Raw genomic sequence first — 15,264 nt, 5'->3', positions numbered from 1 at the left:
GATAGTAGCGTTGGACTTTCAGGACACCTGTTTCCATATTCCTGTCCTGCCTGCCCATAGATGTTACTTCCAGTTCACGGTAGGACATAAACATTTTCAGTTCACCGTGCTCCCCTTTAGCCTTACCAGCGCTCCTCTGGTGTTCGTCAAGGTGATGGCGGTGGTCGTAACTCATCTGCGCAGGTATGGGGTTTCAGCCTTCCCCTCCCTCGACTAATTGTTAAGGCGGGCTCGCTCCCACCTCCAGACTACAGAGGACTTCCTGCATTCCCCGAGGTTCACTATAAACAACACCTGACTCCCTCTCAGACGCTTCCTTCTATTGGAGCTGTTCTGGACACTGTGCAGTTTTGGGCATATCCTCGCGAGTGGCGAGTCCAGGATATTCAGGCTAGGATTCCAATGATTCAGCCTTTATCCTGGATTTTGGTGGTAATGACTCTGAGGCTTCTGGGCCTCCTGGCCTCCTGCGTCCTGCTGGTGACACATGCCTGATGGCATATTCAGGCTCTGCAGTGGGACCTGAAGTTTCAGTGGGCGCAGCATCAGGGAAATCTTTCCGACATGGTCCAGATCTCAGAGGGAACTGGTGCAATATCTGCAGTGGTGGCTCTTGAACCACAATTGGGTCAGAGGCAGATCCCTCTCCCTTCCCCAACTAGATCGGACAGTAGTGACGGATGCGTCTCTCCTGGGATGAGGCGGCCACATGTGAGATGCGGAGATGAGAGGCATCTGGTCTCCCGCGGAGTCTTGGCTCCACATTAATCTTTTGGAGCTCAGGACAATCAAACTGGCATTGAAAGAATTCCTTCCCTCTCTCAAAGAGAAAGTAGTGCAGGTGTTCACGGACAACACCACCGCCATGTGGTGCTGCAGCAAGCAGGGCAGGGTGGGATTGTGGAACCTTTGTCAGGAGGCTCTGTGCCTCTGGACATGGCTGGAACATCAGGGCATTGCCCTGGTGGTTTAACACCTGATGAGCTCTCTCAACCCCAGAGCGACAAACTCAACAGACAATGCCTGGTCGATCACAAATGGTGTCTCCATCCAGATGTGGCAGAAAGTCGCTTCCAGCAGTGGGGAGAGCCTTGGTTAGATCTGATCGCCTCCGCAGAGAACGTGCAGTTTCAGCAGTTTTGCATGTGGGTGTCCCCAAGGCAGCACTTGCTTGGCAACGCTTTTCATCTGGAGTGGAGCTTAGGTCTCCTGTACACCTTCCTGCCCATACCACTTCTGTCCAGAGTTATCAAGAACAACTGGGCCCAAGTAATCCTTGTGGCTCTGGACTGGGCACGAAGAGTTTGGTATCCCAAACTATTGAGCATGGCCATTGATCCTTCAGTCAGTCTGCTTCTTTGGGCGGATCTTCTATTGCAGCAGTAGGGGAGGGTCTCCACCCGAACCTGTCCAGTCTCTGCCTTCTTGCGTGGCGACTGAGCGGTGGCAGTTGACAGCTTTTGAAGTATTTAATGTTATCTTGGCAGCCAGGTGTCCCTCCACCAAAATGGTATATGCCTGTCATCGTCATAGATTTGTGGCATGGTGCACAGAGAAGTCTGTTGACCCCTCTCTGCCCCTCTTTCCGAAGTTGTCTTGTTTATACTTTCTGTGGCCCAGCAGGGCTGTTCTTTGGGCACCCTCAACGGTTATTTGTCTGCTATCTCTGCATTTCTGAGATTACCTGACCAACCCTCTTTGTTTAGGTCTCCTATTGATTGTAGGTTTCTTACAGGTCTTGCCCAAAGGTTTCCTCCATCACCATTCATCATGCCCCAATGGGATCTGAATTTGATTCCGTCATTTCCCATGCATGCTCCCTTTGAGCCTCTTCACAATTGTCCTCTCAGGCTTCTAACCTTAAACAGTCTTCCTTAAGGCCATTACATCTGCCCGCAGGGTGAGTGAGCTGCAGGGCTTTTCATCAAAGCCACCCTACTTTGCCATCTATTCTGACAAAGTAGTGCTTTGCACAAGGGTTTCCTTTTTGCCAAAAGTGGTCATGCCCTTTCGTGTAGGCCAATCCATCATCTTGCCTACTTTTTATGCACCCCATATCATTCTAAGGAAAATGAGAGACTCCACCGTCGGTACCCAAAAAGAGTGTTGGCATTCTACATTTATCATACTAAAAAGTTCTGGTTGGATGATCAACTCTTTTTGGGGTATGTGGGTGCCAAAGAAAGGTCAGGTAGTGGAGAATAGAACCATCTCTAAATGGGTTGTTTTGTGCATTAAAATGTGCCATGCATTGGCTAAAAAGCGACCCCCACAGGGTTTGCGCACTCACTCTACCAGAACGCCAGCTGCAACAACTGCGTTCGCACACAGAGTTCCAATCCTGGACAGTAACGTGGGCATTCTTGCAAATGTTCACCAAACACTACTGCCTGGACATTCAGGTCCGAAGGGATAGGTATTTTGACTGTTCACTCCTGCAGGACTTCCTAGTATGATCTTGGTTCGCAGACCCTCTTCCAGGGATGATATTGCTTGAGTATCTATTCAAAGGTAGGGAATCTGCAGATGAGCAAGACATATTCTAGTTGCAGATTCCTTACCGACCCACCCATCCTCCCCGCTTTACGAACTGATTTCTAGGGAAAGGGACGTCCCTTTCAGGGCCCTAGTTTTGACGCACTAGTGGTCAGGGTCCTTCATGGCTGCACGCTTCTGGCGTAGAAAGTCGTGAAAAGAAAATTACGTCAGCGTGCTGGGGGGTGGGTGCCTATGTAGGTCCTGCGATGTCATATCCGGCGAGCATGACACCGCTGACAGACGCGGAGCTGCCCGACACCACTTGACGGCCCGCAGGGGTACTGCTCAAGAAAAATCTCAGGATCCAGACTGACGCCTGGGGGAAATTCTAAGGTAAGGATTCTGCAGTAGAATTTCTGATGGATACATCTACCTGTGGATTCCTCACCTAATGAATACTCCCATGGCGCCAGCATTCGACGGAAATCTTCTTACTAGTCTCTGCACGTCGACGAGGACGTCACTTTAGCCCACGCGATGCCGTCTGACGTCATACAGGCAATAAGAGGTCCTCGACGACGTGCCGACGTCAGTTCCCTTTTTTCCGTGCATTCGAAACGGTTATCTTCGAGGGAGCAACTGTTACTTCTGTGGTTACAGTGTATTTTTGCTGCGTAGTCTTTCGCTGTGGTAATAATGTCGCAGAGAAAGTCTGGATTCAAGCCTTGTCGTGAGTGTGGAGGCAAGATGTCAGTGACGGATCCTCATTCCGACTGCCTTTGGTGTTTGAGCTCCGACCACGACGTCTCGACTTGTGATTCATGCCAGCACATGAATCCAAAGGCCCTCAAGGAACGTGAGGCGAAGCTGTTTATGGCGAAATCGAAGGAGAAGCATCACAAGAAGTCTTCTTCGCCAAGACATCGGCGTCATCGAGACTCCCGGCGCCGTAGAGAATCTCGGCGTCATTCAAAGGAGACTCGTTCCAGGTCTCCGGATCGGCGCCGAAGGACATGGGAGATCAGTCCCACGGTTACGCCGCATCCTTCGACGCCGTTGCCCTCTCCGGCGTCTCCGACTTCACCTGGACAGGCGTCGGTGATTGAGGTATTGGAGCCTCAGGTGTTATCTCCGGCGTCGCAGACGTCGAGGCCGGCGTCGGGGTCGCCTCCGAGACAGGCACCCCAGTATCCGGCTTTTCCCACCCCTGGAGCCGATAGTTCCGCATTCTTGAATGCGATGTATGCCATCTTCCAACAGATGGCTCCAGGGGGTGCTCCGGCTGGGCCTTTGGCCTTTTCATTGGGTGATCCTGCGCCTCTTCGGCCGGCACCCTTTATGCCCTTTCTCCCTTTTGGGAACGTGGGCTCGGCGCCGGTGGCCGCTCCGGTGGCTTCAGAGGGATTGGCCCCGGGGATTTCCATCCCGTCGACGTCGGGATTTCGGCCTGTGACTCCGGTGGGTCCATCTGCTTCGACTGCTCTTTCGTCGGCGCCGAAGTTACCTGTGGCGCCAGACGCGGCGTCGGTGGCTTCTGAAGATCGGCACCGATCTTCGACTTCGGCGGAGGCATTGTTGACTCTGCGTATTGAACAACGGCTTCATTCGAGGAGACGTGCTCTCCGTGTATTAGAGGAGCAGGAGTACCAACGAGCCCTGGAGGAAGGAGAGCTAGAGGACTCGGGTGATGGGCTGCGTGGTCTGGAGTCGGCCAGTGGGCTGGACACTTCCCCTGAGTGGGATCTTTCGTCCCCGGGAGAATATACTGAGGAGGCTGCTTCCTTTCACGCAGTGGTACGGAAGGCAGCTAGTTTTTTGGACCTGCCTTTGCCGGTGGTGGAGGCTAAACAAAACCTTCTAACAGAGGTGCTACATCCGGCCTCAGCTGCGGCGGAGCCTCTTTTGCCATTTAATGACGCTCTGCTGGATCCGGTGTTAGAGGTGTGGAAGAGGCCGGCATCTTCCCCAGCAGTTCACAGAGCCGTGGCCAGGAGGTATCGGGCGGCTCCAACTGACCCTGGTTTTCTGTCTAGGCACCCTACGCCGGAGAGCTTGGTGGTGCAGGCCTCCTGTTCATCCAAGTCAGCGCCTGGTTCTTTCCCGACGGTGCCTGGGGACAGAGAATCAAAGAAACTGGAGGCGCAGTCCAAGAAGATTTTTTCATCCTGCAGTCTGGCGTTGAAGGCCACCAACGCAACCTGTATCCTGGGGAGGTATATTCATGCTCTGATGGATGACATTTCCTCATCATTTACAGAGCTTCCCCAGGGTCTTTTGGATGTTGTTTCAAATGCCCAGGCTGCTGCGACCCAGATTATCCAGACTGGACTGGATACGACCGACTCGGTAGCCAGAGCAATGGGCACAACTGTGGTGGCAAGGAGGCAGGCCTGGCTCCGTAACTCGGGCTTTTCTGCGGATGTACAGTCCACATTGTTGGATCTCCCGTTTGATGGGGACAAACTGTTTGGAGCCAAGGCTGATTCGGCCTTGGAACGTTTTAAGGAAAGCAGGGCCACGGCTAAGTCGTTAGGGCTCCAAGCTCCTTCTTCCACGGCCTCTTCCAGATTTTTCAGGAGGTTTCGTGGATTTGGGCGTGGCTCTTCCTCCTCTTCCTTTCGGGGAAGATATCAGCAACCTGCCTCTTCCCATCCCTATAGATCTTTTAGAGGGAGAGGTAGGGTCCGCACCAGAGGAGCCTCTCAGCAGCACTCTGCCTCTTCCTCATCCTCTGGAGGGGTGCAGCAGGGGAAGCAGCCTTAGGCTTCCACCATTTCCCACTCACTCCTCTCCTGTAGGGGGAAGATTACAGCATTTTCTCACCAAATGGAAGACTGTTACAACGGACACTTGGGTTCTCAGTATTGTGGGAAAAGGCTACACCCTTCCCTTTCGGGAGTTCCCACCCCTCATCCCGCCCCGCCCTTCTTATTGTTCAGAAGAACACCTCCTGTTGCTAGAACAGGAGGTACAAGCCCTCCTTTCAAAGGGCGCGGTGGAGTTGGTCCCAGAGCAGGAAAGGGGTCGAGGATGTTACTCAAGGTATTTCCTGATTCCCAAGAAGGATGGTCGTTTGAGACCAATTCTGGACCTGAGGATCTTGAATTGGTTCCTCAAGCAGGAAAAGTTCAAGATGCTGACCTTAGCACAGGTGCTTTTGGCGTTGAACAAGGAAGACTGGATGGTGTCTGTCGACTTGCAGGATGCTTACTTTCATATCCCGATACTCAAGTCACACAGGTAGTATCTCCGGTTTGTGGTGGGATCGCAGCACTATCAGTTTGCGGTCCTTCCGTTTGGTCTTACTTCAGCACCTCGAGTCTTCACGAAGGTGATGTCGGTGGTTGCGGCAGAACTCAGAAGGAAGGGGATAGCAGTATTCCCTTACTTGGACGACTGGTTGATCAAAGCCAAGTCCCCGGAGCTTGTGTCGCATCATCTGCAGTCAACAACCCAGTTGTTGTTCGACCTGGGTTTTTCGGTGAACGAGCCCAAATCTCACCTAGAGCCCTCTCAGCGCCTCCTGTTCATAGGGGCAGTACTGGATACAACATTGGGTCGGGCCTTTCCTCCGCCTCAGCGGATTCAAGATATTCAGGATTTGGTTCCAATGTTTCGAAATGGAGCGGTAGTTCCAGTCCTCAAGGTCCTTCGTCTGCTCGGTCTGTTTGCCTCCTGCATACTGTTGGTCACGCATGCTCGCTGGCACATGAGGGCTCTTCAGTGGTGCCTCCGAAGGCAGTGGTCTCAACACAAAGGGGATCTAGAGAGTACTGTCAAGATCTCCAGAGATGCTGCTGTGGATTTGAAGTGGTGGATTGCAAGCAACAATCTTTCACAAGGAAAGCCGTTCCAGCAGTCGTCACCAGTGGCCACAGTCATAACGGATGCTTCCACTCTAGGGTGGGGAGCTCATCTGGGGGATCTGGAGATCAAAGGCCTTTGGTCTCCAGAGGAACAGATGTTTCACATCAATCTGTTAGAGTTACGGGCTGTACGTCTGGCTCTCAAGGCCTTCCTCCCTTCCCTTCGTGGTCAGTCGGTACAGGTCCTAACGGACAATACTACCACGATGTGGTACATAATCAAGCAGGGAGGAGTGGGGTCGTACCTTCTCTGCAGAGAAGCTCTTCGGCTATGGTCCTGGGCAAAGGACCATCAGATTTGCTTGATAGCAAACCATCTGGCCGGAGTCTTGAACGTGCGTGTGGACAGTCTCAGTCGCCAATTCTCGGCAGACCACGAGTGGCGTCTCCATCCAGATCAAGTCCGTTTAATCTTCCAGAGGTGGGGGTTTCCTCGGGTAGATCTGTTTGCCACTCGAGAGAACGCCCATTGTCCGTTATTCTGCAGCCTCCAGTATCCGATGCAGGGAGCGTTGGGGGACGCGTTTCAAATAACCTGGTGCGGCCAGTTGCTTTACGCGTTTCCTCCCATACCCTTGATTCCTCGAGTATTGAGGAAGATTCGCCAGGACCGGGCTCTAGTCATCCTAATAGCTCCGGATTGGCCAAGGAGGGTATGGTACTCCGACCTTCTCCAACTCTCAATGTGCCCTCCGCTCCGTCTCCCTTTCAGGGCAGACCTCCTCTCGCAGTCGCAGGGGCAGGTTTTACACCCCAACCTCCAGAGTCTGCACCTACATGCCTGGAGATTGAACGGGGCAACCTGAGTTCCTTCTCTCTCCCGCCTGAGGTAGTGGATGTTATATTAGCGGCCAGGCGACACTCCACTAAATCTATCTACGCTAATAGATGGTCTAAATTTGTTGCGTGGTGTGGAGAGAGGCAGATTGATCCTTTGCATGCTCATCTATCGGACGTTTTGTCTTTTGCTCTGTCTCTAGCGCAGAAAGGTTGTGCAGTGGCTACCATTAAGGGTTATTTATCGGCCTTGTCAGCCTTCATATGTCTTCCAGACCAACCATCTTTATTCAAATCCCCTATTGTTATCAGATTCTTGAAAGGTCTTCTAAATAAATATCCTCCAAAGCCATTCGTTATGCCGCAATGGGATTTGTCCTTGGTCCTGACTTTCCTTATGGGGTCCCCTTTTGAACCTATGCATTCTTGCCCCTTAAGGTATTTGGTTTTAAAAACAGTCTTCCTGATAGCTATAACATCAGCAAGGAGAGTGAGTGAGTTGCAGGCCTTATCAGTAAAGCCCCCTTATACAACTTTTTATGGGGATAAGTTGGTGTTGAGGACCAAGGCTGCTTTCCTCCCGAAGGTTGTTTCACCTTTCCATTTGGCTCAGGCAATTACTTTGTCCACGTTCTATCCTCCGCCTCATCCTTCCAAAGAGGAAGAAAGACTGCACCGTCTGGACCCAAAGAGGGCGTTGAGCTTCTTTATTGATAGAACAAAGGATTTCAGGCTGGAGGATCAGCTGTTTATTGGATACGTGGGCAAGAGGAGAGGAAAGGCAGTCCACAAGAGAACACTATCCAGGTGGGTTGTTCTTTGCATTAAAATCTGTTACTCTTTGGCAAAGAAGGATCCTCCTGAGGGCATTAGAGCTCATTCCACCAGAGCTAAGTCGGCCACTTCGGCCTTGGCCAGAGGTGTTCCTGTGGTCGACATCTGCAAGGCCGCAACTTGGTCGTCCCTTCACACTTTTGCAAAACATTACTGTTTGGATTCTGAGGTTAGAAGGGACGGCCATTTTGCACGGTCAGTGCTGCAGGATTTCTTGGTTTGACCATGTAGGCACCCACCGCCGGGCGTGGTACTGCTTTGGGACTCTATTCATTAGGTGAGGAATCCACAGGTAGTTGTATCCATCAGAAGAACGAGTTACTTACCTTCGGTAATGACTTTTCTGGTGGATACATTAGCTACCTGTGGATTCCTCACGGTCCCACCCGCCTCCCCTTTGCCTTTCTGGTCTTACCAAGTAATCCTTGAGTGCGCTCCTCTTGGGCTTCGAGGGTGCAATAGATGTTGTATATAATATATTTATATATGTATATATGTATATATCTTTGTGTATATACTTGATGTGTATATATATATTTTAAAAAGAGAGAGTTATATATATATATAAAAGATTTACAGTTATTCATGCAATGTTGTGTATTTTTACAATGTTATGGGATGTTGCCTTGCTCTTTCATTGCATTGCCTGGTTGTTCTCATGCACGTAAAAAATGATTGGTACTGACGTCGGCACGTCGTCGAGGACCTCTTATTGCCTGTATGACGTCAGACGGCGTCGCGTGGGCTAAAGTGACGTCCTCGTCGACGTGCAGAGACTAGTAAGAAGATTTCCGTCGAATGCTGGCGCCATGGGAGTATTCATTAGGTGAGGAATCCACAGGTAGCTAATGTATCCACCAGAAAAGTCGTTACCGAAGGTAAGTAACTCGTTCGTCTCTACCAGCTAAGGCATTGCCGGAGGTAAGTAAATGGTGTGTATATACAAAGGTTAAAGTAACATTATAGTTGCATGTTCAAGTAACACAAAAAACACTGAAGTTCACCAATTATAATTTACTGAGCTAACTGTAACCTGTGCCCCGCAATGCACTGCTTGTGATCTCACATCCTGCACCAATCATAACACGTTAAATTAAACCATTGATGACGGCACTGATGGCATCAGATAACACCATAATCGGATAAAACACACAAAAGGTGATGGGAAGAATACATGAAGTAAGTTTAACCACTGGCAGCTGCTTGGAGTAGCTTTCCAGACCTTCGTGCTTAGGCCTGCCATGCCACTTCAGATTAGACCCAGCCATATACCTATCAGTCCTGGTCCTCCTCCAATAGGAACAGTCCAGCATGAACTGCCAAGCCAGGTCATCTCTGAAAAGGATTGCAAGCAACCCAACACCAGGAATGGCCATAGTCATACACAGCATAGACTTATTGAGTGTGTGCATGTTGGTTGATAGCATGGAAATAGCATAATCCCTGTAGACAAGTGACATTTTGCATTTCAAAAGTTAGATGGGGCACCATTTACAAATCACAAAGTTTAGAATGGAAGAAATGTTCCATGTTAAACAAGGTAAAGGCTTGCACATGGCTCTGATGTGGATTGCAGAGATATGTTTGAAAGTAGACTGTGGCATAAAGCCAAAACCTGTTCTAGCAAACCTGTTCTAGAACAAAATCTGGGGGAAAGGTCAAAGCTGCTGTTGACAATACATTAACCACCCCTAGGTATCTAGCCATGTGCCCATGTTAAATAGTTGTAATACAGTGGTATGTACAAGTTGTAAAAGTTCACTCAAAATTCCAGAACTTCACTTAAGAATTTGAGACATTGCTGATTACTAAATAATGTAGAATGTGGGGGTGCCCAAAGTAGAGATAGTTTATCTCAGACTGCTTTTGCAAGCATGGTTGTAAGGTTGAATGCCTATCTCAGGAATATCTGTAGTGTATATTACTAAACTCAATATTGCCTAACAGAAGGCATCTTTACAATGACAAAGGTATACATGTCAACGTCTTGACTTAAAATTGCAGGTCATGTGAAGTCTGTAAGAGGGTAATCCCATTAAGGTGAATAGGAAATTGTCCACATGTGTGGCATGTTGAATTACTTCAAGTCCACAAACCCTATAGGGCAATGTCACAGTCTTACGATATCATCTGTAATGTCATCAATGAAGTAATTAGGGATATCATCGGTGATGTAATTTGAGATGTCATGAGCCGTGTAAAATGAGAGTTCATAATTAGGCCATGGCAGGGGTGCAAGCTATAGTTACTTTATCATCATAAACTTTATTTTCGATCACTAAGCTCATAAAAGTACAACACATTATTACTTCACAGAAATATACATACAGTCATGCTAAAAAATGGGTTGCATATATAAATGTACAACACAAATGGATTTCAGAGCAACTACTCTGAAGAATAAGAATCAAATCACATTAGCAGCACGATTAATTTATAATACCTGTACTTAATCTAGGGCCTGTGCCATATGTTAGTTATAGTCATAGGTTAGGAGAACACACCCACCAAAATCCTTAATGGGTCCCTGAGAATCAATAGCAGCATACAATAAATTGCCTCAAAATAAAATGAATAGTACCGTTTTAGTTTGTAGCCATTAATGACACCAGCCGTTCCAACAACAGCAGCATACAGTATGCAATTTCAGTATAAAGTGACCTGTGCAATTATAACTTATGTTGATCAGCCACACACACATTTCAATCAGACTATATGTAAAACCCAAATAAACCTTAGCCGTATACAATAGAATGAGTCCGGATTAGGAGAAAGAAACCCATACAATTTCAGCTTACTTCGCTCAATGAAGTAGGGAGGAAAACAGCTATTTTCTCAATCCCCAGGACATTTTTCAGTATATTGAACCACAAAAAAAGCAATAAAAGCAAGCATAAAAATTATCCTGGTGTGGAATAATCATAGACGTATGTCCTTTGCCCAGAGCAGGGCATTCCATCCGTCCTACTCTTAGGGTATAAAAGGGCACAAACATAGCAATAAAACTCAATTAAAACATTTCTATGTAAGCTGGCCCAAACTAATACAGCGTAGAGCAATTTGTAAACTAAGAAGATGAGCTAGTACATTTACAGTTCCCACATCAATTATCCACTTTCTTAGGATACACTTACAACATCTAATCCATAAGGCCATCAGGTATTTGGCCATACCAAAAATTACTACTGTACTTGTTTCACTACTAAGAATTTAGTAGGATTCTAGGTGTCGCTTAGTGCAAATTTCCTGCAAAGCAGTACTTAATTTGAGCTGGTGGTTTCCGGTGCTGGGTACTGGCACTTATTTTAGAGGGCCTGCACCCATTTTTCTGCCTCAAGCACTCACTGCGAGCAAAAGACACATAAGGGAAAGACAGCGGAAGAGAAAAACGAAAAAGTTTCACAAAGGAAGAAAGCTGCAAGAGTGAGCTGAAGGGGCAGGGAGTGACTGTAAATGGGTTAAAGAGGACTGAGATGGCTTCAGGATTTCACTGCCTCAGTGTTCCAAACTTGCACATTTAATTGCGGCAGCCGTGTGTTTCAGAGGAGAGCTTTAAACACCAGCATGTTTTTGTTTACAAATTAAGCACTGCTGAAAACCGGGACTATCCACTTTGCACGTAGATTGTAATAACATGGGCAGAAAAGTAGGATATAGATCAGTGTTTCTGGCCCACCTAACCATGCTGGGCACAGGTCATCTGGTGTATCCTTCACTTGCCATTTGCTACAAATATTTTTATGGGTAGGGTTCTATATCTAAATTGAAGATACAACTTTCGTGCAAGAACAGGGGCAATTTCGTCAATGGTTGGCTCATACTGCGGGCAAGGTTTAATATCTATAAAATCTAATGAACGTGATTCCTTACACTTTTCAATTTCCACGACCATGAACTCCGAATAGGTTTCTTTTATTCTAGCTCTAGGAATCACACACATTTTCTCGGGTGAGGTCCAGTAGTTTGCCAACCCCAATTTTCATAGGAGTACCTTAATGGATCTCAAACCAGATCTTTGAAACACATGGAGATACTGTAAGATCTTTTAGGCTCACCTGAGAAAGTTCAAGATCTTGGTTAGACCACGACTGGTGCCAAAAAGTTAGAAGTCTGCTTTCAGGGAAACCTCCTTTGGGCCAAGTAAACCGGGATCAGAAGAGTACTCGTAGGGGAATTCAGTAGAGATCTAATAAGCCTATGCTAGACTGTTGACATGCTGTTTGTGTTCGTACATCCCCCGGACCCTTGGTGTTGTAGATCTCTAACGCTGAGGCTACCCTTCTTGATGATGTCTGTCTATGGATCTTGGCTATACTTGCAGTCTGCTCAATTAATGGCACGTGTCTTTTCGAGTTGTGGGACCCAATTCAGGTTAGAGGTTAGTCTTATACCTAGGTAGTCAAAGTTGGGCACCAAATCAATGAGGTTTTTCACCCACTAGCATGCATCTCTTACAGTGCTTCTCTTCTCAGTTGGACGAAAACATACATTTTGTCTTAGAGCTGTTAAGCTCTAGCCGCCACTTATCACAGAAGGAGTTAGTTATTTAATAATTGTTAAAGCCAAAAGGGTGATTTGTTATCAATAGGGTATCATCTGCAAAAAGGAGAGCTGGCACCATTCCCCCCTTAAATCTCCCTGGACTTTTAATGCCTCACAACCATCTCTGTTCAAGTAATCCACCACCCCATTAATATACAGTGAGAACAGAGTGTGGCGAGAACCCACCCCTGCCTGATTCCTCTGTTTACCCTAATGGGTTCTGTCAAGTGCCCATCTTCCCCCATCTTACTTGGGAAAGATTGTCGACATGCATCTCACCAAGATGTCCAATAAGTTTGCAGGGACACCTATTGCTTCCAGCACCCTCCAGAGTTTACCACTGGGTGCCAAACCAACAGCAGTGCCTAAATCAACAAAGGCAACAAGAAAATTTGCCCCTGTTGATTATTACCTCCTCCCAAAAGATGCAAGTAAAAAACAAAACTTGGTCAATGGTACTCACATTGGCTCTAACGGCCGTCTACAGATCAGAGAGGACATCTTCTATGATCCACTCCTGTAGATGTTCAAGTACCTGTTTGCAAAAAAACTTTTGCAATGAGTCGATCAGGCGAATGGGCCTGTAGTTCCCAGGATTGGTCTGATACCCCTTCTTCAAAGTTGAAATAATCTCTGCTACTTTTCAAGATGTGGGGATTTCGATACCAGAGAATATAGCATTTGTCAAAAGATTAGTGTATGGACCCCACACTTATGGATTCTCCAATTAGTATCCTGTCCAGACCCGGAGCTCTAACGATGATACATGAATTAATGACAGTTATAGTTTAATTCAAGGAGAACGCGAGGCAACTAGGATTTGTAAGGTCACTCTTGGCTCGGGAACCTCTTTATTCCTTCCCCATAGGGTTGTCACATGAGAATAGCCTACTAAATGGACCACCCACTTCTGAGGTTGGACACAACCTTCTAAGGATGTTTTTGGACCGTTTAAACATACCATAGCTATTCTTTGAAAGACTTTCTTTAGCTGTCAGTGCTTCATGGAGGAAGGTCCACATGGAGCTCTCCCAATCCCTTTTTTTCTTGGGCTAGTTCGGACCTATACTGGGTCTGATACCTCACCAAATCTGGCATAGAGTTCGATTTTGCTGCAGCTAAAAGCTCAGTTTTGGCTATCCTGCATGCATGGTTATACCAAGCCAGAGTCGTGGGCATTTCTTATCCACTCATTTGTCTTGACCCAAAAGGTCCCTAATCTCGAGATATAATAATTCATGAGTAGTTTTCATTTTCTTATTCCTGAGCTCCTGGGAGGGGGGATGTAAAAGTTCAAGCTCCTTCTCAACCTTGATCTTAACTGTCTCCAGCTCTTAGGGGTTTTTTACTACCCTATCTCACCGAATACCCTTCCAAATTTTAATCAGGGAATGGCGCCCAGGTTCGTGCTACCCAGGAGTGTAGGTTTCACTACTGAACTGTTACGCTCAATGTGTTATGATCGCTATCAGGCATATCCACTACTGCCATATCCAGTTCAGCAGGCCAAAGCTTTAAGTCAGCTAAGAAATGGTCAATCCTGCTCAAGTGTCCTGGTCTGTTATAGGTCATTTTACCATACCGATCAGAGGGAGTCCTTCCATGTGTGACTCTAAATTCTAAATTTAACATCAGTGCCAACACATGGGCTGCTCTAGGGGACCATCTCTGGAGATCAGTCTGCAGAATTTTCCACTGACTGTCCTGCAGCGCAGTCAGATCAGGGGGGATAGCTGCTAATGGTTCAAAAGTAGAGTTAAAATCCCCTGCCATCAATAGTAAAGGTTTCCTGTTTCCTCTGAGAGAGTATATTCTAGCACATTCTGATGGATGCAACTACCTGTGGATTCCTCACCTAAAGAATTTTCCCCACGCGCCAGCCCTCGACAGACATTTTCTTCTATCTCTGCACGTCGACGATGATGTCACAATTGCCCGACTCCCACGTGACGCCGTATTACGTCATCCAGGCAATAAGAGGTCCTCGTCGACGTGCAGACGTCAATTCCCTTTATTCCGTGTCTTCGAGTAACGGATTTTTCTTCGAGGCTACCAGGGAGCTACAGTTTCAATTCGGTGTAACAATGTCGCAGCCAAGGAAGTCGGGTTTTAAACCCTGTAAGCAGTGCGGAGGTCAGATGTCGGTCACGGACCCACATGACAATTGCTTGTGGTGTCTTAGTTCTGACCACGAAGTTGAGGCGTGTGGTTCATGTCAACACATGAATCCAAAGGCCCTGAAAGAACAGGAAGCCAAGTTTTCTTGCTCGGTCCAAGAAGGAGAAGCATCATCACAGAGAATCTTCTTCTAAATCCTCGAGGTCTCATCGGCGTCGCCGGGACTCTCAGTGCCGGCGTGGATCACAGCGCCGGTCGAGCAGGGACCGCTCCCCTTCGAGATCACCATCGGCTCAACGTCGACCGATGTGGGAGGTCAGCCCAACTGTTACGCCTCCGACGACTCCAGCTTCACCGGCGTCTCCACTGTCTGTGTACGAAGTTGATCCGCACCAGGAGCCGAGGGCTTCTCCGGGGCAGGTGGAGATGCCTGAGCCGATGCCCGCTTCGCCTCAAGCACCGGCTCCTCAAAGTTATCCGGCGCCGGGCACGGATCTTTCCAGCATTCCTTAATGCTATGTTTAATATCTTTGCCACCATGGCGCCTGGAGGTGTGCACGCGGGGCCATCAGGTCCTTTGGCTTTCGACATGGGTGTTCCGGCTTCTTACAGGCCGACACCCTTCATGCCCTTTCTTCCTTCGGGAAGT

General features: G+C 48.0%; 1 protein-coding gene across 4 annotated transcripts in view; it reads left to right on the top strand.

The window, feature by feature from the left end:
* The window catches only part of ARHGAP8 (Rho GTPase activating protein 8), a 778,529-nt gene that overhangs the window by 549,662 nt on the left and 213,603 nt on the right, over positions 1-15,264 (top strand). The gene's annotated exons all lie outside the window — the stretch shown is intronic.

The sequence above is a fragment of the Pleurodeles waltl genome, chromosome 4_1 (assembly GCF_031143425.1).
Source record: "Pleurodeles waltl isolate 20211129_DDA chromosome 4_1, aPleWal1.hap1.20221129, whole genome shotgun sequence".
NCBI lineage: Eukaryota > Metazoa > Chordata > Amphibia > Caudata > Salamandridae > Pleurodeles > Pleurodeles waltl.
This window is presented reverse-complemented; position numbering and strand designations above follow the sequence as displayed.